We start from the raw sequence: 23888 nt of genomic DNA, 5'->3' as shown, positions 1-23888 counted from the left end.
AACTACAGATGCTCATTAGGAGCTAATAAATATTACAGGCATGAGGCTGACCCACTATTAATCAGCAAAATTCTTCAATTCTTTGGGGATTATGGAACTGGATTTCAGTTTAAATATGACCACAGCTACATTCACAATTGTACTCAGTTCTAAAAGTGTAATCTGACATGCATGGAAGATAAAATGATAGATGCCAAGTTCTAAAGAATTCAGTGCATTTTTTTGTTACTGTGTGAGTATATATAACATGATTTTGTGCTGTGCGTGTGTATTTATAATGCAGTACCTTTTATAGAAAAGTGACATGCTAAAGAAAGGCCATTCTTTTTCCTTGAAATGCTTCCTGTGGAACAGGTTAAGAATCAGAATTGGTGTCGGGGGATACTATGTAAATAATCAGATACTAATAAATAAAACCAAGGTGCTTTGGATACCATTTTCAAGTTCAAAGGTCATTTTGTAATAGCACTGAATATGAACAAGATACTAAGTAACTCCATGGGATACAAAACTTTAGGTAAAAAGGCATTTTGAAACAGAACAAGTATTTGTAAAGCATCTTTAATATAGTAAAATGACCTGAAATGATTCACAACATGCATTCAAATTAATGAGGGCACACATATTGTTCCCAAAAGCAATTTTAATGCTTACAATAATGCTCCTTCATAGAATTTGTGGAGATGCTGTTATTTTCAAGTGCTCAAAAGCAACGGAGGTGCAATGCAGAACTGGGCTTAATGAACCAGGAAAGTTTGTTTTGCATTGAATGACCATTGTGCTGGTAGTGGGAGGAGGGGAAAATATTTCCTGCTCTCTGAGTTTTTTGATTGGTATTCAGTTTTAGAAGTCTGTTTGATTGGTACGAACTTGAAGACAACAAGCTTGGTTTTGATATTCTCATCCCTTTCTTGATCAATGAACTTGCTGGCACTTATTTGGCGTTCTAACATAAAAAATGCTAGGTTGGTTGAATTATTAGATGGCTGCTGGTAAAAGTGTACATTGGCTTTGATTGTTAACCAGAAACAGGGTGGTGGAAAAAATGTTGAGTAGAAAAGAAAATGCATCTGTGTCTTGTATTTTTCACATTTCCACATTTGTTGGCCGAAGTAATGTGCTCCAGTTGTGACTTATAATGTTCTACTTTAGGAAATCAAAGTTGATCTTGCCTATCTTCTCAAAGTCTTTTTATGAATATTTTGCTGCAGTAGTTTCTGATGATAACTAAAAGTAGGAAACTGGTTTTCATTTTTGTCCCTCTATCTCTTCTTTCTGTCCTTGTCTCAAGCCAAGCTGGTTGCAGTTCATTACAACCAATGTTCTGTGGACCTGTTTGAAATTATCTGAATTTACACAATGTTTGAACTTGGGGTATCCTGGTCATTGTTAGTATCTTTATCTACTAAGCCGCCAGGAGATACCGAACAATTCCTACTGGAAATTTCCTCCTATTGGAAGTATGCGATGAGTTGCAGCAAGTAGCAATGAATTAATTTGGACAAATGAAATTTCAACTGAGTATGCTATATAAACAATGCAACATTAACTAGCTGTAAGATTTATTATTAGATTGTAAGGCAATCAAGGCTCTGAAGGGGAAATTGTACGAAGCAAAAATGGCCCTTAAGATACATTTAAAGTACTATATAATTTAATTGAAATGCATTTCTAAGCGTGCATTTTAGTTCAAGTGCTAGAACTGCTGTTGTTAGCTACAGCAAAGTACTAGTACAGTCAATGCCCTGGAAAGAGGAATTCATGTATAATAACTTCATGTGAAAAAAATTATATTGAATAAGTAATCAAGAAACTGTTGTATTGACTGGAGTATTATCACAATGTAGACAATTGGATTAACCATATAATTTGGTCACCAGTTGTACTAAGCCGCAGCCCCATCTTGGAACATGAAGAAACAGAAAATAATTTTCTTAGTAATTGAGCTAAATTGAGACATAAGGTATATGTACTGTGGTGGGCTACTCACCCCTCCTCCACCCTTCCCTCTTGTTTCTGTATTGAAAGGCTGAGACTCCAATTGGACTACAGTTGCATCAACAGCAGCAGTCCACTGGCATATTTTGTACTTGAGCTTGGCAAGTGAACGCCAGAGCTATTGAAACAGGACAGTGTCTCAAATGAGCCTGATCCTGCCATGTGAACAGATGGTTTGGTGTGGGTTGGGGTTGTTAAGGCATGATTGTGAGAGGTATTTGGCCATTTTTCCTTTTAGGTTCGTAGAATGAGGAAGAGGAAAAATGCATTAGTTTTTATAATTTACCGATGTATTGGTACCAGTCATTTAAAGAATATTTTGAGTAATTTTTGATTTATGCTTAGTTTATATGAACAGCAAAGCTGCATCAGGTTTTGCATTGGGAATGTTACAAATATGTTTTAATAATGCATTTAAATAATAATATTGGCATGTCTGTTGTAACATATTATAAGCATTTTGCTGTAAAGGAAAAAAAAGATTTATATCATGAAGTGTAACTAAACTTCACTGGCGAATCAAATTGTTTTGTTCACGTGATCCATACAGCTGTAAAATCCAAAAAGACTGTGCAAAATTTCCAAAAGATTTCAAATGGATGCATATATTCAGTCTAAAAAGTTACATTTTGGAATATTTTGTCAAGGATTTCTGTGTTCTTACAAATATTAATGCCAGAGTGAATTGTAAACCAATTCTTAGGATTGCATTTTAAAGAATAGCACATACGACGAAAAAATAACCACAATTGTTTTTATGTCTTGGTATGAATTATTTGCAGTAGATTGAATATAACCCTTACTGAATTGGGGCTAAAAAGGTGTGGCATAATTATCCACTAAACAGATGCAAGCTCTTTTACTGTCAATCTGTACAAGTAAAAGGAGAGTTTATTTTTTTGGCCAGAGCCATGTGTGGTAATTACTGACTGACCCATTTCAAAACTTTGTATGAATTAAGGTCTTTATGAGAGTCTTAAATACTTCAGTATGGTTGAAAAGCAGGAATAGCTTTGAGCATTGGACCACCTCACTAGATGCTGAAGCAAAACTACAGGTTTTTCCAATTTCAAATTGATTTATACATTGCTAGTAACACAAGAAAGTTGGTTAAAATGTGTATTAGAAGCATAATTAGAATACAAGGTATAAAAACTAAACTTATTCTCAATTTATAAAATAATCTAGAATGCTGTAATAGGGTTGATACTAATATTGTTGCATATGTGTAGTTTAATCAGTAGGGTGTATTTGGATCGATGCTGTATTGAAGAAATGCACAGAGTGTGAATTAATTTTTCCAGGTTATTTTTTTCTGATGTGAATTGGGGTGATTTCATTTTATTCATTTTTTTTCCTGAATTTGATCAATTCAGCTGTTGATATTATAATAGTTAATACACAATGCTGCCTTAACTAGATAACTTGGGCCATTAAATAATCTGAATCAATGTGACCTTCCATATGGATAGAGAAATACTGTCTTAAGGCCAAAGCTTGGGTTTACAGAATATCCAGAGCTTGAAACTTGATGTTACATCTTTAGGGGCTGCTCTACATGTATGATCTGGGAATTTAATACATTTTCAAGTGCTATTGAATATACTTTGGCATTTTAAGTCCAAGTATATGGGATATTTTTTATCAGGCTGCAGCCTATTGAAGAACTATGGAATTAACTAATAGCTAGCTTTCATAATTGAAAACAATTTTGACAGTTAAAAATATAAGGATTCCCCTAGCAGTTATGGCTCAAAATCAGATATAGAATATAATTCGATTGTTAAGTAAGGAATATCTTTCTTGTTCTCTAATGAAAGCGCTTACTACCTATTTGAAGGTACATAACTTTGATATTAAATGTACTGATAAGACAAAGTGATGAAGTCAGATGACAGGCAAAAGAGTAATTCCTAGCATCCATAAATCTGGATTGGTTGACAGACAAAAGAATTCAAATATGTTTCTAATATTGTCAGATAGGCTGGTTTATTTGGATGTAATTGGGCTTTGTCAGTCCATTAAGAATTTTTTTTATAACAAGAAAAATACATCATATTATCAGTTTAAAAAAAACTGAAACTCTTCAGGTTAGAGTTTGAAAGTGCCATCACATTTGACAAGGAATCCATGTTGTGCTGTGTGACCTAATGCAGACGCCTTAAAAAAATGCAGATACCATGTGCCTATGCTTTAGAGTCACTTAAGAGGATATAAATGAAAATTGACCATCTGTTAGAGATGTCCACCAAAAGATATAAACTTTGCCATGCTTGAGAGCAAATCCAGCAGAGGGATTCTTTAACCTCTTGCCTTAAATATGGATAAATGTAAAACAATTTATTTTGAAATGTGAAACCTATTCATGTTTAAAGGCTAGGCAGTAAGAGTGGGGGAAAAGGATTTTGGGGTGACTGTTGGCCAAGTATTTGCTGTATACATGAAGCCATTATTAGCAAGTCTAATTAAATTTTAAGATGTAGTTCAAAAAATTTTGGCTAAACTAACAGGTTAATTTTGAAAATCCAAAAACTGCCGATGCTGGAAATATGAAATAAAATCAGAATATGCTGGGATACCTGGCAGGTCAGGCAGCATTGTGGAAAGAGAAACAAAATTAGGTTTAAAGTTAATGATCCTTTGTCAGAAGAGTCACCTTAACCTCAAATAGATTGCCTTGGGAATGCAGGAATATGCTATGCTATCTATGCTTTTTTGAATGTAGCAACAAAAATCAGTGGGTTGAACTTAATCAAAACAATACTAGTACTGTCACGAACCAGCAACAAAAGAAACACACTGAGCATGATTCAGTGTTAAAACCTATTTTATTAATCACTACTTATGATAATACATAAATTGAAAGTAAAAATGTTAGTATGTCAGAATTCAAAAATGTTAAACCTTGAACGTTAACCCCAAAACTAAACTCTTCGTGTGTGTGTGTGACAAAGTCCCAAACTCCAAGTTCAGGAATGGTTCTTAAAGTTCAGTTCCACAAGCCATAAGGTGAAACATGAGCAAGGGCTTCTTCAACAACCACCGTTGTCTGAAGATAAGACGTAGATGTAGAGAACATAGGGAGAGTAATTACGAAATCCAAATGTTCCAGGATGGAACCCAAACGACACTTCAGTGTTTACTCGGTAGTGACTTCCTCACCCTGAAAAGCATCCAAATCGTGGTCATCCACACACAAATACCTGTTTCCTTCTACAGGTCAGCAACAAAGTGAACTCCACCGGATTACTTCCAACTTCCATACATGGATTTCAGTGGCAGACACAGTTATTGTTTCTCATCCATCGATAGAGAAAACAAGCAGGCTGGTGTCTCTCACCCTTCTCTCTCTTTCTTCTTCTTCTGCTTCTTCAACAACGTCATTACGTCCTTTATCTTCTATTGACGTAAGCACGCCCCATACACACACACACACACACACACACACACACACACACACACACACACACACACACACACACACACACACACACACACACACACACACACACACACACACTCTATCTTAAAGGGACATTCACTGAGTCCGTAACAATACAGAAAAGGGCTCAAAGAAGAGTACCAAGAGATTTTGTGAAGAGGAATAGGGAATTAAACTTTTTAATGGCAGGTGTTGTCAACTGAGGTTTGCTGGGCAGTATGCTCACCTGAATAAGATGGTTGTAGATATAGGTCCCACTCCAGAAACTTGAGAGCAATTATCCAATTTGAAATTCTTGTGTGTTACTGAGAAAGTTGGAGGAGCTAACTTTCAGATGAATTGTTGAACTCAAGTTATGTTAAATCGAGGCCCATTCTGCTCTCTTAAGGTGGACATAAATCAACTAAGAATTTTTCTCATGTGCATCATCAATTTCTTTTCCTTAAAAGAAAGTGTAATAAAATTAGAACAAAAAGAATCCTAAGGCTAATTTTGGACATGTTATTTAAGGAAGCAGAACAACTATTTGGACTGATACCAACTCTTCGTCAAAATCTATTAGTCTGTTTTGGCTTCTGTGGTGTCCTGGCTAATATTTATCCCCCCAGTAACGCCATTGAGAACATTCACACTGCTTTTTCAGGCATCTTGTTTTGTGCAAGTTGATGACCTGCTTTCCAGTGTTGCAACACTTCAAAAGTACTTTGTTGGCTGTAAATTGCTCTGGGATGTGAATAGTGCAGGTATTTCATTCCTTTAATGTAGCCTTTGCATCAAAGTATGTTAAAAGGAGTGTGGGAACCTGATGAGCCAGATGCTGAACCATCATGATTTAAGAACAATCAGATAATGGATTATCAGTTTTACTGTACTTGTATAATTAGGAAGAAAGGGAATGTATTGTTACCTTGGTTCTTTTCTCATTACCACCCCTTCTGTCACTGGAAACATTTGTGCTTTCAAAATTCTTCCTGATTAGAAGTTCTGCTTTCTAAACCATTAACCTTTTCTTAGACTGCTCCCAGTCTTTGTAATTGTTCTGCCTCTTCTGACTCCTTAACTTACTCCAGAATTTGCCAGGAAGTAGTACTTCTCTCATTTTGTTATCCTTTCTTGTTTTTTTAAAAAAATGAATTTGGTGAGCCATGCAGCACAAATGTATTTGGGTATGTGGGCACATCCCCAGAGATCTCATTCTCCAAACTGTACTAGAATAAAAATATGATTTGATGAGGTGGTTTCCCTGCCAACCATGCCCCACCCCCAATGCATACCCCAGTGCAAACATGCTCAGAAGTATATCAAGCAACAATAATGATTGAGCTAATTTATATAACCTAGGACAACCTAGTTTTGTGTAATAATATAAAATTTAAAACGAACCTCTTTCCTACATCATTTTGTCATTTTGCTTGAGATTTTTAATTGCTTTCCTGAATTTTTAAATGTCTCCTCTGATCACTGGCAATTTTTGTTCATTTACAAAAAACTGAATTTGGCAACGTGAATGAAAATCATGAAATGGTCACATCTAAAACCTTCAAACTCCCATAGAATCCTACGATTCATATGAGAGTTTTCTCTGTTGTGGATTCATATAGAAGCCAGTGATGTAAACAGTAAGTGAAACAGGAATCGGGATCCTTCAGTTTAAGATGTGCACCTTTTCTATTATGATCTATGATAGTAATTTATGATCATTAGGCAACATGTTTCTTTGGAGGTTTTGTGCTTCCTAGTAAATGACAACTTGTGAGCATGGCTTGGTATGAACTGTTTATAAATGAACCTCAAGGCACTTGTAAAGTGTCTCTTGTTATTGGCCTATTTATGGCCTAACAAGCTTATTCTAGGCAGGTGATATTGCTGATTTTATATTGATTTATTTTAGTAATGCTACTATTGTCAGTCTATGTAACTCTGTAAATAATCCAGAAGCCTGGACAAATGATTGAGATACAAATCAAGAGTTTAAATTCTGCCAAAGAGCTTGGGAATTTAAATTTAGAACCTGCAATTAAAAATTTGATATTGTCAATAGTGCCAGTGAGCAACATTTTCTCGTCAATATATTTCTCACTGAGTTTTTATCAGGAGCATGTGGCTCCAGACTTCATTATAGCTTTGAATCCAAACATTTCTGAAATTCAGCTCATTTTATCATTGTGATGAGGAGGGCAATGGATCTTGCCATCAAGTATTTTACTAAATGTGGCATGAAGAATCATTAGTAAAATTGAAATCACTGGGTAAATTCTCCATTGTCTGTCATCATTCTGGCATGAAGGAAAATGCTTGTGGTTGTCATGATCAGTTATTTCAACTTCAGGGCTCTGCAGGGCAATATCTTGAGCCCAACCATCTTCTTTTGCCTCAGATATCATCTGCATCCATCATAAAGTCAATAATTTGGATTTTGGTTTCACTTTAAACACCTCAGATAATGAAGTAGTCCATGTCTGTGAAGCAAAACTTGGGCCAATGTTTAAGCATAGATGATAAATAGAAAGCAAAGTTCTTGTTGTGTGACAAAGGCCAGACAATGACATCCCCACAAGAGAGAGCCTGTCACACCTCTCTCTGATATTAAACTGGAATGTTGTTGTTGAAATTTGTACTATAAATGTTCAGGGAGTCATGATTGATCAGAAGCTGAAGTTGACCAACTACATAAATACACTAGCTACAGGAGTCTAGGAATTCTGCAGCAAGTGATTCACCACCTGACTCCCCAAAATCTTTCCACACAAGGCATAAGTCAAGAATGTAATTGTATATTTTCCACATCCGGATGACTTCAGCTCCAACAACTTGACGCCATTCCAAAACACAGCAGTCTACTTGATAGCACCCCACACAGCATCCTACAGTCACTCTGTCCCTCTACCATTTGTACACTGGCTATCACACTAACAATCTGCAAAATGTATTGCCTTAACACCACCTTCTTAAGGGTAAATGTGAATGGGTTTTAAAGGTAAGTCTTGCCAACCACATCTCTGGTATGATTTTGTTTAGTAAGTATTACATTTTCTTTTGAAATGCTGGTGTTAACAATGTTTAACATCAGTTTTAAACTAAAAACTCTCATTTTTATTGCAGAAGTACTCAGCTTTTGTCAGGCCAACTACAGCTGTGTTTTACCCATCAACAGTCTGATCCCATTTCCTAGAAAGTGTTCTGTGTTAGGATTGCTATGAAACCACACACCTGATCCAGAGTCAGCATGGTAAAGATGGATCTGTTGTGTTGGTGGGAAATTTGTAGCTATTAATCATCTTGAGGGGTGTAAAAACATTAAAATTATATTTTAATTATATTCACAAACTCTAAAAGCTTAAGTGGAGAAACTGAAAACTATTTTGTTTTTGTAAGCTGTTATTCCTTTAGTGGATTATACCGAATATGTTTCACTTTAGTCAGCCTAGTAGTTGGCGTCATTCATGTTTTGACCATTTCCTAAAACTATGTTACATGTTGAGTTTTAGTATTGTGATTTTAGCAGTTGAGGTGAACATTCTTTTAATTGCCCTATACCAAAACTTTTCAGTTTTCAGATTCAACAAGCTAAGAGGCACAAACCTTTAGTTCCAGTAGTGGTCAATCATGAAATTAAATGTTCAATGTAGTAATATTACAGCTGTACAGGAATTAGGATGAGGGATGGAGAAATATTGCCATTATCTTTATTGACTTAATAAACCTTTAAGCTTCTGATGTTCCTAAATGTTGATCAAAAAATATTTAATTAGATCATTATGTTGTACACTTCTAATCTAGGCAAAATTGAGCATGCTCACAAGGCATTGAGATGTACATTTTTGTCAAGATGAAGTTAATTTGATATTTGCAAATTGAACCGTTGCAGGTTTAGCCTAAAAACAGTATTTCCCCCATATGTACATTAAAGGGATCTAGTTTTCAAAATCTCTGCCCAATAACAATTACTGTGCTTGTATTTTATGTATTTCTGATGTTGCTGACACAGCCAACGCATATTCCCAATCCTTAATTGTCCTCTATGATATCAGTGACAAGTCTTCATGAACTGCTGTAATCTGTTGAAGGTACCCCTGCAGCATTCTTAGGTGATGAGTTATAGAATTTTAACTGAGCAACAAAAAGGACTAGCAGTATATTTCCAAATTAGGATTGTTTGATTTGGATGGGGACATGTAGGTGGTAGAGTTCCCATGCTGTCCTTGTCCTCCTGAATGGCTAAATAAATAGCTATTTAGTGGCCTTCATTGCCATGTCTCATTTAGTGTCTCAATTCTCATTTTAGGCCTTTCAGCCATGTGAATACAGACAACATTGGATAATAATATTATTTATATGGTGAGTATTATTGTTTTTTTAATTCTTGCATTTATGGCTGGAAACTTTCCAAATTAAGTGTACAACTTTGTTTTTCTCCAGTGAAATTTTAGTGGCATATATATAGATTAATTCTTTATACAGACCAGCTAATCTTGGATTGTATCTATAAATCCGTCATTAACCTCCTCTATCAACTACTTTATTCTGTGAAACATTGTGCTTACATCTGCAAGTATTGATTTCAATCGAATCTTCAATAGCACATCACTGAAATTTCTTCACTGGAAATTAAGGCTTGCTGAATGACTTATTAAAGTCATTTAATTGGAATTAGAATGAATGTTGGATTGGTGCAGGTGGGACAGGACAGAAAAATTGGTTAATCTGAGCTCTATTTTCATTATGACTACAAATCCAAGATTTAAAGAAGCAAACTACTAAGCAACAAATTTATGTGATTTTGAAATGGAATGGTGCAATCCTTGTAGTATGTGAACATGAACAGAGGCTTAATTTTTCCTGTTTCTGATAATGGCTTTTCCTCTAAGGCCTTATTAATTCAGAATTTTACATAATTATAATTGCTTGTTTGACCCTTCTTAATGCTATATCCAAATCTAGAATTGTGCAATAAGTTTCTGACATGCAAACTCACATGATTGACTGAGACCTCCCTGACTGTTAACTGTTTTTACTATTAATGCAGGTTGCAGACCTGAGCAGAAAGGAAATTCTTGCAGTACTGTGGGTAGAGTTAGGTCATTTTAAATTGTTTAATATTAGTAAGTGGCTGACCTGCTCTTCCTGTATGTTAAATTAACACGCTGTCCAGTTAAAGGGAAAGGAACTTGGACAAATAAGTAATAATATCTGGTAGAAAAAGTAATGCATTGTATAATTTGCACATCTGCTACTTGTAATGTCTTAAAACAAGAAACAATTATGGCTGTTTGAGGAAATGTTTTTAATTATTTTTTTCAGATTGGTTGTACCAATCTTGTTTGTAATTCTTAGATCTAAATGTAAAATTTTAATCACTGGATGGGGAAAGAACGGGTAATTTCCTTGAAAAAGGTTCCAATTTAAGATTGAGATTTATAGCTCTTTTTAATGCCGGATATAATACCTTTCTGAAACCAGTTATCCTGATCCATATTGAGTACTCATTTGCCTTTTCTCCTGCCTGTCCCCTTTTGTCCATCCATCCACCCCACCCTGTTGTCCCCTATCTCCTGCCTGCCTTAAATTATGCAGCTTTACTATTTTTATTCTCCTACAATCTAAGGCTTTTAAGCCAAATCTTATCTTAATTTAGTCACTGCCTTCTCATTTATCTCATCCTTTCTATCTTTAAATTTGTTGTCACCGTGTTCTGAACTTTGCCTTTCTGGGTGGATTTATCCAAGAATCCTACTTTCCAATATACTGTAGCACTCTAAGTCCTCTACTATCTTTGTAATTATGTAATCCTACCCCCCCCCCCCCCCCCCCCCCAACTTCATTTCCTTTCTATCACGGCGATAATGGCTTGCTACAGCTGTCAGGAAGCAAAGAAACAGAAGGGTTACTTGTAAAGTGGAACATGACTATATGAATATATTTTGGAAGTTCAGTTTGCCCATAAATCACTAATCGTATGAAGCCCAATATAGGACGTGAACAAATTTGCACTGGCTCAGTGTAGGAATTCCTTTGAAGCTGATGCAGTAGATGTGCTTTAAATGGAATAACCATCATATTTAGGGACACCAGAGACAATGATGTTTAAATTACACCTGTCTTCTGCCCTAACTCTGGCAGTAAACTGGCAAACATCAGGTAGTGCCTGGGGGAAGAGGAATGGAATTGAAGCAACTTGTTAGTACAGGGCAGCACAGTGGTGCAACAGTCACTGTTGCTGCTACACAGCTCCAGCAATTGGAATTCAATCCTGACCTCCGAGGCTGTATCTGTGGAATTTGCACACCCTTATGTGACCATATGGCTTTCTTCCAGATTTTTGGTTTTCTCCCATGTTTTGAAGACATGCCGGTTGGTAGGTTTTTTGGCTAATGTAAATTACCTCCCACTGTAAATGGGTGGCAGCAGAATTGTGGGTACGATGGGGGTGAGATTTACAGTAGTAATAGGGTAGATGGACCTGTGAGAGAAGATAGGTTACAAGAAAATAAGTGGGAAATAAATGGCCTCCTATGTTGTAAATAGATAGTGAATTTTCCAGCATGCCTGCAGTCCATCCATCCACAAAAGGGCACAAGTAATCATGGAAATGGAAACTTGTACTCTGAGAGGTTCTTCTCCCCCAGAGACCAGTGTGGTATTAGAGGAATCTAAACCAAGTGAGATGCACTGCACAAGTGAAGTTAGACACAATTCAAGGGACACTAGAAAAGGAGACAATATTCGTGTGCAGGTAGGAGGGAGAAAGGGCACAAAGGCGGATGAATAACTAAAGTTGAAAATCCACTGTCTTGATTTCAACATGCTGCAGCTTAGAGGGAGGTAAAAGACAGAGGAATGTTATTCAAATTTTGGGTGTCATCCTGATTTGTAGAGAATTGAGATTTTTATAAATGTATTCATTTTCAAGATGTGAGTGTCGCAGACAAGGCCAAAGTTTTGCTCTTGAGGAGTTGATGGTGACTTTCTCGAACTGCTGCAGTTCTTCCAGTGAAGGTTTCCTCCCACTGTGCTATTGAGTAGGATGTTCCATGGTATTGATCAAATGACAATAAAGGAACAGTAATATATTTCTAAGTTAGGATGTTGAGTGAGTTGGAGGGGAACTTGCTGATGGTAGTGTTTCCATGTGCCTCTGCCCTTGGTGGTAGAGATAGCAGCTTTGGGAGTTCCAGTTGAAGTAGACAAGGTGATTAATTGCAGTACATTTTGTAGATGGTGCATACTTCAGCTAAGGTATGCTGACTGTGGAAGAATGACTATTTAAGGTGGTAGATGGGTTTCCAATCGGTAGATGGGTTTCCAATCAAGCAGACTACTTTGTACTGGATAATAATGGGCTTCATGAGTGTTGTTGGAGTGTTAACTCATCTAGACTGTTGGAAAGAATTCCAACGGACTCCTGACTTGGTACTGATGGAAAGGTTTTGAGATATCAGGAGGTGAGTCATTTGTTGCTGCATGTGTAGTGTCTGATCTGTTTCTGTGGACTTGACCTCGATAATGGTCTTGAATGCTAAAGGTAGGCGGTTAGAGTAGTTTTTCGGTGTTGTTTATTGCCTGGCAGTTGTGGGATGAATGTTACTTGCTTACATGTTGTCTAGCACTTCTTGCTTGCAAGAGGGGATTGTTTCATTTGCCGAGGATGGAAATGAACATTGTGTAATCATCAACAAATAGATCCACCTCTAATATTATGGAAGAAGGGTCATTGCAGCAGGGAAGATGATTGGCTCTAGAACCTAGTTCTTAAGAACTAATCCAGTGATGTCCCGAAACAGGAATGATTGACCTCAAACAATCATAATCATCTTCCTTTTTGCAGGGTATGGCTCTAAATTTGGAGTGTCTCCCATTGATGTCCTTTGACTGGTTTTACCATGGCTTCTTGATGCCACTCTCTGTCATATTCTGTTTTGATATGATAGGGAAAGACTCTCACCACACCTCTGGAATTCAACTTGGCCCAGGTTTGGATCAAGACTTTGTCTGGAGCCAACTGGTCCTTAGGAAACCCAGACTGGGCATTGTTGACAACACCTTTCATTGAGAGTACTCTGATGGATTAGGTGTAATTAGCCAGAATAGATTTCATCTGTATTTTGTGAACATGACATACTTGGGCTTCTTATCAATAAAAAAATGATGAAAGGTACTTTTTATCTTGTCAATTACAATGCTTTATTCTGTTGCTGAGAATGTTAATGTGTATCCATACAAGACTACAAAGTCCAACAGATAATTAAATGTGAAATGTGCAGGGAAGGAGCTATTTGCTGTGAAATGGCTATTTGCCATGAAAAGAAAACCTGTTTTTTCTCATATACTCTAACATTGGAAGAGTTGTGAACATTTTTCTTGAAACTGAGAAATAGTGAGGTTATTAAAGTTGACCTTTGAATCAAGTATATCACCTTCAAAAGTAAGAAGTGATGGCTGTGGTAAGGACTTCCAATAAACTTTAAAAAATTTAAAAGAATTGGATTTTTATTTTCCAACAAAAGATGCAATCAGGACGTTATAATTCTGTGATTGCAGTGGGAGAGGATTGGGAATTGTGTTTAAAAACATGCAATGTGTGGAGTTTGTGAATATTGTTGATTAGGATCAAAGCTGTCACAGTTAAAGTTAGCAATTATATTTGATGCGCCTAAATGTGATTATGCAGTTGTAAAATTGAAAATGTAATCAATCTACGAGGATTGCAGTTAATTGCACTTGAACTATAAAACGTGTCTTACATGTCTGCTTTCGTGAAATGTTGGCAAAGCTTATAGTAACATGTAAAATAATAGCTGGAGCATTGACATGGAAAACAATCACATTATATGGAAGAAATTAATGGAGAATGATTTGGTAGAGAGATTTTTCTACTTTTCATTGGAAAATTTATTATTCTTGTTTCTGCCTATAGGCACAAATATTTTGAAAAGTATTATCCATGTAGTAAGTATTTTCTGAACTTTTACTGTATTGTGAATAATTGGTACACAAACAGCTGCATTAATATATGGTTAAATATATCATGCATTTAATATCATAATATGTTATAAATACTGAGCAGATCAGGCAGAATCTGCAGAATCTGTGGAGAGAGAGAGAGAGAGACAGAGTTTTGGGTCAGTGACCTTTTTGTTTGAATTTCAGATTTACAGCATCTGCAGTTTTTTTTGCTTTTTTTTTAATACCTTAAATGATTTTAATACAAACATAGCTACTTGTGATATTTCCCACTCAAGTTTGCAACTCAGTCTGGCAACGCAATATGAAGTTATTTCTGTTTGTATTAATTAATATCTAATTGTCAATCCGACTAAAACCGTTTGCTTCCCATCAAAATAACTTTCAGCTTTCAGAGAGCTCAGAAGCTAATTTTAAAGTTTTGTTTTGTGAACCAGTGGTACCAATGGTTGCTTAGAGGTAATCTGGAGCATGAATATGATGCTGAAGTACCAAACTGCTCTTTCCTTTAATGTGTTGGTCATATATACCTGATATCTTCAGTTAATTATTAGATGAAATAAAATGAAAATAAGATCAGTAAATTCTGATCTTATATTAAAAAACTCCAGGATGAAGTGGTTGACTTTTTTTTTCTCTTTTTCCTCTGTGACATGTGGATCGTAATAATTGGATATTAGACACAATATTTATATATTCCTATCTCCTGGCATGTTGAATCATGTAAATTGAGGATGGCAAAACGTACATTTTATCCGGTAAAATGCAATGCTTTATTCAAGTACTGAAATGCAAATGCATGACCATGTAAGACTGCAAATTCTAGCTGATGATTAAATGCAAGATGATAAAGTTAATTACTGGTCTCACAGAAAACTAGCTTTGTTTGGGGGGGTGTGGATCAGTTGGGGGCTTATAGATTCCCTTTTCTATTGTCCACCAACACAACCTCCCCTCTGTTGACTCCCCCTTCTCATTTAGTGAGACTCCTTATTCATTTCCGAAAAATGCATTTACACTACATCTTGCTGTATTTATCCATCCATCCAATCAAACACTCCTGTTCAGAATTATATTTGTCACATGCTTGTTATTAACTAATATGCTCTTGATTAGCTCATTTTTAACTTAATCAAAGATAATGGATTGAGGTTCATATTAATTGAAGTTGGGCTAGGCAGTAGCCTTGCATTATGCCAACATTCCATATTTATTGAGGAAAGAAAAATTGCGATTAATTTCTATATTTTCCCGATTTTCAACAGCCTCTGTTGCAATTCATTAACATCTGTTTCTGTATGTTTAATTTGCATTTTTTCCAGAATCAGTTTCTTTTCAGCAATTAGTTGACCTATAACCTCCATTAGTACATCTACATCCTTATCTTAAGCATCAGTTTTCCTTTAATTCCCAGAATGTTGCCATAGGGAAGTCTGGCATTTATTTCCATCTTTTGAAAAATGGTGGTGGTTAGCAGTTGGCTCAATTCCTTGAAGGTATTTGATAAGACCTGTCTTGATAAGCAACTTGAGTGGGTATTTAAAATTAACCTTAATGTGGAATTGGAGTTGCATTAAGGATAGTCCAGGAATATTAGGTTTCCTTATTTAATATTTCCACCATACATAAGAGGAAGGTTCAGTGTTTGAGTTGCAAATAGCCCTGTCTTTTTATTTTTGCATACTTTTAAAAGCCCTTTTAATGTTGCGTGCTAGAAATTTTATAAATTTCCTTTAAGCTCATCTAATCTTTAGTTACTTATCAAACACTCTTTCTGTTTCTCTTAAATATAAAAAAACAATGTGGGGCAGTTTATAATTGCAAAGAAACGTGGAAGTGCTAAAAATTATATTTCTATAGATGCTTCTATTTAACTTGTTGACTTGTTCATATGAAACTTTATTTCAAAATTATATAAAAGTGCATCTTCCAGTGTTTTGACCCGATTGGGAAAACTAATATTTAAATTATTGCATTAGTATGCAATAGGTCTTTCACTGATTTTCTTTCCAGCTAAGTTGTTTGTTTTGGATGTTGGGCCCAGGGAGGAGTTTCCTCAGGCCCGGCAGGAATGAAGAGGATGGCTTGAAACTTTGGAGGTACCGTTGGTTGGAATGCCCAATGACAGTAAGAATAAGAAATTGGCTTAGGGATCAAAAAGAGCTGTAGTGATTTTCAGTGTGGAGGATGATATTCTCCAGGAGTCACCGCTGTTTTTCCTTGATGTACATTAATGGCCTGGATTTGCGTTTAGATAATTTCAAAATGACAGATCTTGAAAGTATAGTGCACAATGAAGACATAGATTGGTTGAATGGTTCATCATATTGCAGATGAAATTTAAAGTAGAAAAATTTAAATGGTATATTTTTGGCAGGAAGAATAAGGAGAGGCAAGATAATATACAAGATACAGTTCTGAAGAGATGTGAGAACTGTGAGAATCTGAAGTATATGTGCATAAATCTTGGGACAAGTAAGGCAAGTTGAGAAACTAGTTAAAAATACATATAGGATCCTGGGGAAGGAGTATTAAAACACAGAAGTTATGCACAGGATCAATCATACCTGAAATACTGTATACAATTTAGGACATAAAACTTTAAAAGAACTAGAAGACCTTAGAGGGAATGTAGAAAAGATTTACTGAAATGGTTCTATGAATGAATAACTTAAGTTACAGAGAAAGGCCAGAGAAGCTATGATTTACATTATTTTTCTTTGGAGCGAAGAAGGTTAAGAGGAAACAAGATGGATTAAGGTGGATCTTTTACCTCAGCATGAATTTCCTGTACTAACCCCATATCTTTTGATTCCCTTAATATCTAAAGATTTATCAGTCTCTTATCTTGAATATACTCACTCAAAGGGCTGAGTGGCCTCTTTCTGCATTTTCACTATTCTATGTTTTTATGATTTAATGATAGGGAAGGACTGATTGGAATCGGATTGTAGTGGGGAAGAATCTGTGTGCTGCACCTTTTTAAAGAGTTATTCTTACTTCATTTGGAAGTATTGCAAGTATCCCAGTTCTAATATAATATGATCTGGTTTGGGGCTTCTGATGGGTTTTGTTCTAGTTTTTGGAAATATAAAGGTCCCTAGCCGATAAATTTTCATTGTTTTATAGTATTTTCCAACTGTTTCAAGCTAAAAGTTTTTGTGGCACCTACCCTCCTCCCATTCAAGGAATAAATATTTAAACAAAATACAAATATTTAAACAAAACTTCTAATGTATAGATTTATATTATGCAGACAGGAATGGATGGCAGTACAACTCTAAGTGCTTGCTCTATTGATCTTTTCAGTATTCCTTTAATTGTTGTTAATGCAAATCAGGCTTAAAAAACTTAACATGCAGAGGTTTGTCGTGTCTCGTGTTCTGAGGAATCAGGACATTTATTAGCAACAGTGGACCAGCACGAGTCCAACAGAAGGTTACCAAATTTAATTTTAGAATTGTGATCCATCCTTAATTTTCATTTGTTGTTCTTGAGCCATTATTTGAAATATTCTTAGCACTTTACATGGCAGATTAAATTCTCAGGATCATAGATGCTGTTGAAATCTTCAATCTGAACTGATACAGATTAAAGTCTTTATACATGGTTAGATCTGCCAAAATCACCAGCGGGATTGTATCTAATTTGCCTTTTGCTACATTTTCATGCCCAGGTTCCTAGCTTTATATATAAACTTGTGTAGTTTATCAGTATCAGAGAGAAGGTTTTAGTTTCTTTCTTGAGTTTTCCTGCTTAGAACATTGAAATAGCAGTATACATCACTCAAAGGAGCAAGCTTTGTACACCACGCAATTGAGTCCATGAATACAGGTTGCTTCACATTTGAGGAAATATTTACTCTGATTCTCAGCTAATGGAAAGTCAAAGTTATTCCAAAGTAATCGTGAGAAAGGAAACTGACGTTTATGCTTCCACATCTTCATGTGACAATGAGAAAAAGTGACTTTTCAAGGGCTGTGATTTGAAGTTAGGTATTTTTATTGCAATATTCAACACATTGTTCCTGCAAATCAATCTATCATTGCGCATAAAAGTATTGCATATGAAAATTCCAACCAATTTTTCAGCCAATATCTGATCAGTGGTTGCTTATGGAGCCCAGTTAGCAATAATTTTAGACAATGTTATCAAATTTATTCCTGTCATCCATAAAAAGTAGATGATCATCTTTGTTAAGGATATCATAACTTAGAAAAAAAAGTGGAGGAAGTCCATTGTGTCCATGTGAAAGGCCTGATCTGGTAGTTTGGTGAGCAAGTCTTTCAAAGTTCTGACTGGGATTATGACATTTGGATGAAAATTTGTAAGTAGCCCCTTATTAAGAGCTTATAAGCAATAAGAACAAGTGTATTTGTGAAAAAAGTAAATCAGCAATTCCTACAGTGTAATCCTTCAGCAGTAATAAGGGCAAAGGTCTACATCTCAACTTGTAAATAGAGTAGAAGGCCATAATATGGCTTTGGTGCATTTCTTACTGTAGAGTTTCTGAAAAAAGCTAACCAGGACCTGAAGATAAGACACAGCTTATTCACCAATCAGGGAATTATAGGGATATGCTGGCATAATAATTAAAGACTCCAGACATGTAACTCTGCTAATTTGAAATGTGTACAACTAAAAATACTGGTTTGGAGACCACTTAAAGATTAAAAAAAACCTGATTGCCATTTAAATATATAGATGCTGCAAAGTTTGAGATGAACTTAAACATTAAGAGGCTTTACTTTGAGGTATAATTAGGCACCGGAAAGAACAGACAATAATGTATTTTGGAACTTTATTGCATTTTATTACTTTATTTAATTTATTATTTATTGCTTCCATATTTGCTAATACATTTACATTACCCTGTGTTGCAGAAGAAAAGCCAGAAGTTGGATTAAGGCTTTTGTGCGATTTGGGTCTTGACTACTTCAGGTTGTTTCCAGAGGTGCATGTTATGGACAGATTCTTCTTCAATCCTAAGCATAGCTCCCAAGGCAGTGGGCCAAGAAGTCAGGGTGCTGTTGGGAGGGATGAGCAAACGAAGAGCAGAGAATTCACAGGTTAGGATGCTCATGCATGGCCTGGATATGTTGAGTGGTTGGGATCAGTATAGTTTTCAGTTCAAAACTCAATAATTAATTGTGGTGTGCTTCAAATACAACACACAATTTTGGATGCAGTATATTGAAATACCCTTTGCCTTTTTAATGTTTGTGGGTTGTATTATTTTGTGACTATTCAGGACTTTCTTTTCATGCATAGTCGAGGAGAGCTTAATTTAAATTTAAAAAGTTAGTCATATTGCTGTCATGTAATTACTTGGAGGTTGACTCTTCCTTTTTAAGATATTGCACCAATATCATAAAATGTTTTGACATGGATGTAAAGGTTTAATGTTGGTGTTACAGATCTTATTGTTAACCGTTATTGTAACTAAAGAATAGATGTGCTTTCTATGCCTCTCCACTCATTTTTCTGGGAAACAGATAGATATGTGTGTCTTAAGTACTTATCAAACATCTTACTTTAATGTAGGCATTGCAAGTTCAACGCAGATTTTGTTTAAATATCTATATCATTGGTGCACAAAGGGCTGCAGTTGTGAAATTATATCAACAATTGATGGTTTTCCAGGAATATTAGCTTTCATTGAGATTCAATTTTTTTTAGATCCTTTTAGATTTCATTGCAAACAGCTGACATTGAAATTTTCTTCAAAGCCACGATGAGGTAGATTGTGAGGTCAGGAGTCCATCTTGTTGTATGAGGTCTGTTCAATAGTCTTATAACAGCAGGATAGAAGCTGTCCTTGAGCCTGGTGGTATGTGCTTCCAGGCTTTTGTATCTTCTGCCTGATGGGAGGTGGGAGAAGAAAGAATGGCTGGTGTGGGAGGGGTCTTTGATTACGTTGGCTGCTTTGCTGAGGCCATGGAGAGGAGGCTGGTTTTTGTGATGTGCTGAGCTGTGTCCAGCACATCATGAATACCAGCCTCCCGTCCATGCTTTGTATGCTTTGTCAGGCATATATTGCTACTGTACTGCAACTAATTAATATTGAAAATGGATGGTATACTAGTGAATTGTCTGTTTTAATATGTAGAATTACTAATTACAGTGTAATCAAAATGTTAGATTGTTGTTAAATATTCTGAAGATTAACATCTCATTTTTTAAGTTAGAGATAATTATAGCTTTTCTCATCTGGAAAAAACTGATTACAGAAAATGGTGAAATAAATAATTAAAGAGTAACTCCAAGGCCAACTCCTTTAGTTTTCTCATGTGGTCATATATCTCAAAAGGATAATCCAATGCTTTTTGCCTATTTGCGATATCTGACATTTTATAAATTGTAAGTTTTTCAAAATCTTTACCATGCTGATATTTTGCTGCTGAATTTCTGTGCAGAGCCTAACTACACAGATATTTTGGATTTCATTTTGTATACCATTACTAATCTATGTCATAAAGATGTTTTGAATAAAAACATCTGTTTCATTTAGAATTTGAGCAGTCTTGTTGAATTCATTTTAATTCACTATAATTTGTTAGTGGAGTTCATACTTTTTCCAGTACAGGGACCTGTGACTTCTATACAACAATGAAGTTTCATGCAAGCTGAAATATTTTGCCTTTACTCTTTTCTCACTTTGACCTAAGAAAGCTGGTATATAAGCAGAAGTATTTTTCTTTTTGCCATTTATTTCCCATTCCATTAATTTTCCCTTATCCCTCCACTCTTGACTTTTTTATCTTTGAACTTATTAATATATTTCAAATTAAGATACTTGCTCTGCTGCCTTTGTTTCTGGAAACTTGACATATTGTTGCATTTATAAGTGATTGTTCAGGCCCCTTTATACAGGAAATTTAGCAGGTCAATCAACATTTAGATTTTTGAAGCAAAAGCTATTGCCTTGTGCTATTTCATCATCTATGAGTTTGATTTGATTTCCACTATACTTGAAATGCAATTGATGGAATGCATATTTAAAGTGACCATATTCGTTTGAGATGAAACGTGGAAAATATATGAATTCTTTTGTATTTTGAACTGTAAAGATATTCTAAAGCTGATCTCACATTGGGTGTCTCATTATCATTGGAGATAAATTTAGCAGAAAGAATGCTTAAGGTTTGTATAATCTCACATTATTTTCCCAGCATTGTCATGGAAAAAAGAACATCTCCAAACAGTTAATAAGATAATCTCAATGACCACCAGCTGCTTTATATATGTGGGAGATCACAAAGACAATTTTTAAAATTCATTTCTTGGGATGTGAGCATTGTTGGCAAGATCATCATTAATCGCCTATCCCTAATTGCCCGTGAGAAAGTGGTGATAAATAAGAGACACATGAGACTGCAGATGCTGGAATCTGGAGCAAAACACAAGCTGGTAGAGGAATTTGGTGGGTTAGGCAGCATCTGTGGAAGCTAAGGGATGGTAAACATTGGTCAAGGCCCTGCATGAGGACTGAGAGTTTAAGGGGAGAGTGACAGTATAAAGGGGTGAGGCAGGAGATGACAAGTGATGGGTGGAGGAGGGGTTGATGGGCAGATGGAGCCAGGTGGGGGAGGAAAGGGTGGAGGTAATGATAGAGGCTGGGAGGTGATGAATGGAAACAGCAAAGGGCTGCAGGTTATAGAATCTGATAAGAAAAAAAGGTGATGAGTGTAACCAGATAAAAGAGGGATGATGGGCAGATGGAACCAGGTGGGAGAGGGGGAAGAAACTGGGTAACAGGGAGCTGGGGAGTGTTTTGGAAAGACGAGTGTGTGTGAGAGGACATGGGTGGACCAGGAGAGAGAAAGGAACAGAAGGGGTGCAGGTTACCTTTAGTTAGAGAACTCAATGTTCATTCTGTTGAGCTGTAGACTAGCTAGGCAGAATATGAGACTTTGTTCCTGTTTTCTGGTGTGCTTGGCCTCACCCTGGCAGCGGAGGAGGCTGAGGACAGACAGGCTGGTGTGGGGATAGGGTGGGGAGTTAAAATGACTTGCAACCGGGAACTCAAGATTGCCATTGAGAAAAGAGCGCAAGTGCTTGGCAAAGTTGTTGCCCAGTGACAGAGTGAAGGTGCTTGGCAAAGTGGACTATGTTCTTGAACCACTGCAGTGGAGAGTTCCAAAAGTTAGACGCAACGATGATGGTTGAACAGCAATTATATTTCCAAGTCAGGATAGGGTGTGACTTGGAGAGGAACCACGGGTAGCAGTCTTTACATGCCTTGGTTGCCCATGTTCTCTTTGGTAGTAGAGGTCCAGGATTTGGGAATTGCTAATCTTTGTAGTCCAGGAAAGTCCTTGCTGGAACATGGGTGCCTGATGTTGAATGATGCAATCTTATTGGTATATGCACAGGGTGTGTGGTTTTAATGTACATTGTTTTTGGAGGAGGAATTGTAAAAGTGTGTGTTCAAAACAAGTTCATGAAATTACCTCACAAATTTAGTGTTAACTGTCTAGAAATGAATCAATCCCAATTGATCAAGTGTGACCTTGCCCACCGGGAGCAGGAGGAAATGTGCAGAAGTAATGTGTAAGCAGTATTATGTATAATTTAGCTTGAAGATACACCGATATAATCGAGTGTTTATATGTCAAGATCAGATTTATTCCTGAAGTTCCTTCTTGTATACAAAAAGTAGAAGACAAAATAGAAGAAAAAGAGCTTAAGTTTATGTAATACTTTCAACGTTGTGAAACCTTAAAGGCACTTGACACAGCATTATCAAACAAAATTGGAAGCAGATCCACTTCTTGGAGAGATTGGGGCAGGTGGAGTGTCTTGAAAGAGGGTGGGGTGGAGAGAAACATTTTCTCCTTTGACCTTCAGACTGTGACAGGAAGAGAGTTTGTGTTGGGGAAGAAAATTGTTTTAGTTTCCCAGTAATTAGTTGGTGGAAATTACTGCACATTCATTACTGGATGTGAGATGAGAACTTCCTGAATAAGAGAGAGCAGTGGTAATGAGGTGGGGATGGATAGTTTCAGGTTTCACATGGCACCTGACATGTTTATGGATGTAGCAACCAAGGGGCAACGTGTAAGTAAGAAATAGGACTCTTGAGCTAATAATATGGAAGCTGGTAAATAGGATGGTGTTGTCAACCATGTCCAAGACATGAAAGGAGATGAGGAGGGATAGTTTACTGCACCTGCAAAGGTTGTCATTTGTAACTTTAATTAGGTCCACTTTGGTATAGAGACAGTGCTTAAACCTGATTCAAGTACAGAATTGTGGGTAAGAGGTTTATTCATGGCAGACAGAAAAATAAATCAATATGATCTGATATCCATTAAAGCAAGGTGACCTTAGAGCCACGTAGCATGAAAACAGGCCCCTTAGCCCACTGAGTCCACGATGGCCATCAAGCACCCATTTAGACTAATCCTACCCAAATCCCATTTTATTCTCCCCACATTCCCATCAACTGCCCACAGATTCTACCACTCTCCTAAGCACTAGGAGC

At 36.3% G+C, this 23888-nt stretch overlaps 1 protein-coding gene across 2 annotated transcripts in view; it reads left to right on the top strand.

Annotated features, from left to right (window-relative positions):
* The window catches only part of ptpdc1a (protein tyrosine phosphatase domain containing 1a), a 112035-nt gene that overhangs the window by 30319 nt on the left and 57828 nt on the right, over window positions 1-23888 (top strand). For both annotated transcript variants that reach the window (XM_052018156.1, XM_052018157.1), the window contains exon 2: window positions 9726-9778. The gene's annotated coding sequence lies outside the window, so the exon portion shown is untranslated. The remainder of the gene's footprint in view (window positions 1-9725; window positions 9779-23888) is intronic.

This window comes from Pristis pectinata, chromosome 6, assembly GCF_009764475.1.
Source record: "Pristis pectinata isolate sPriPec2 chromosome 6, sPriPec2.1.pri, whole genome shotgun sequence".
NCBI classification, from domain to species: Eukaryota; Metazoa; Chordata; class Chondrichthyes; order Rhinopristiformes; family Pristidae; genus Pristis; species Pristis pectinata.
This window is presented reverse-complemented; position numbering and strand designations above follow the sequence as displayed.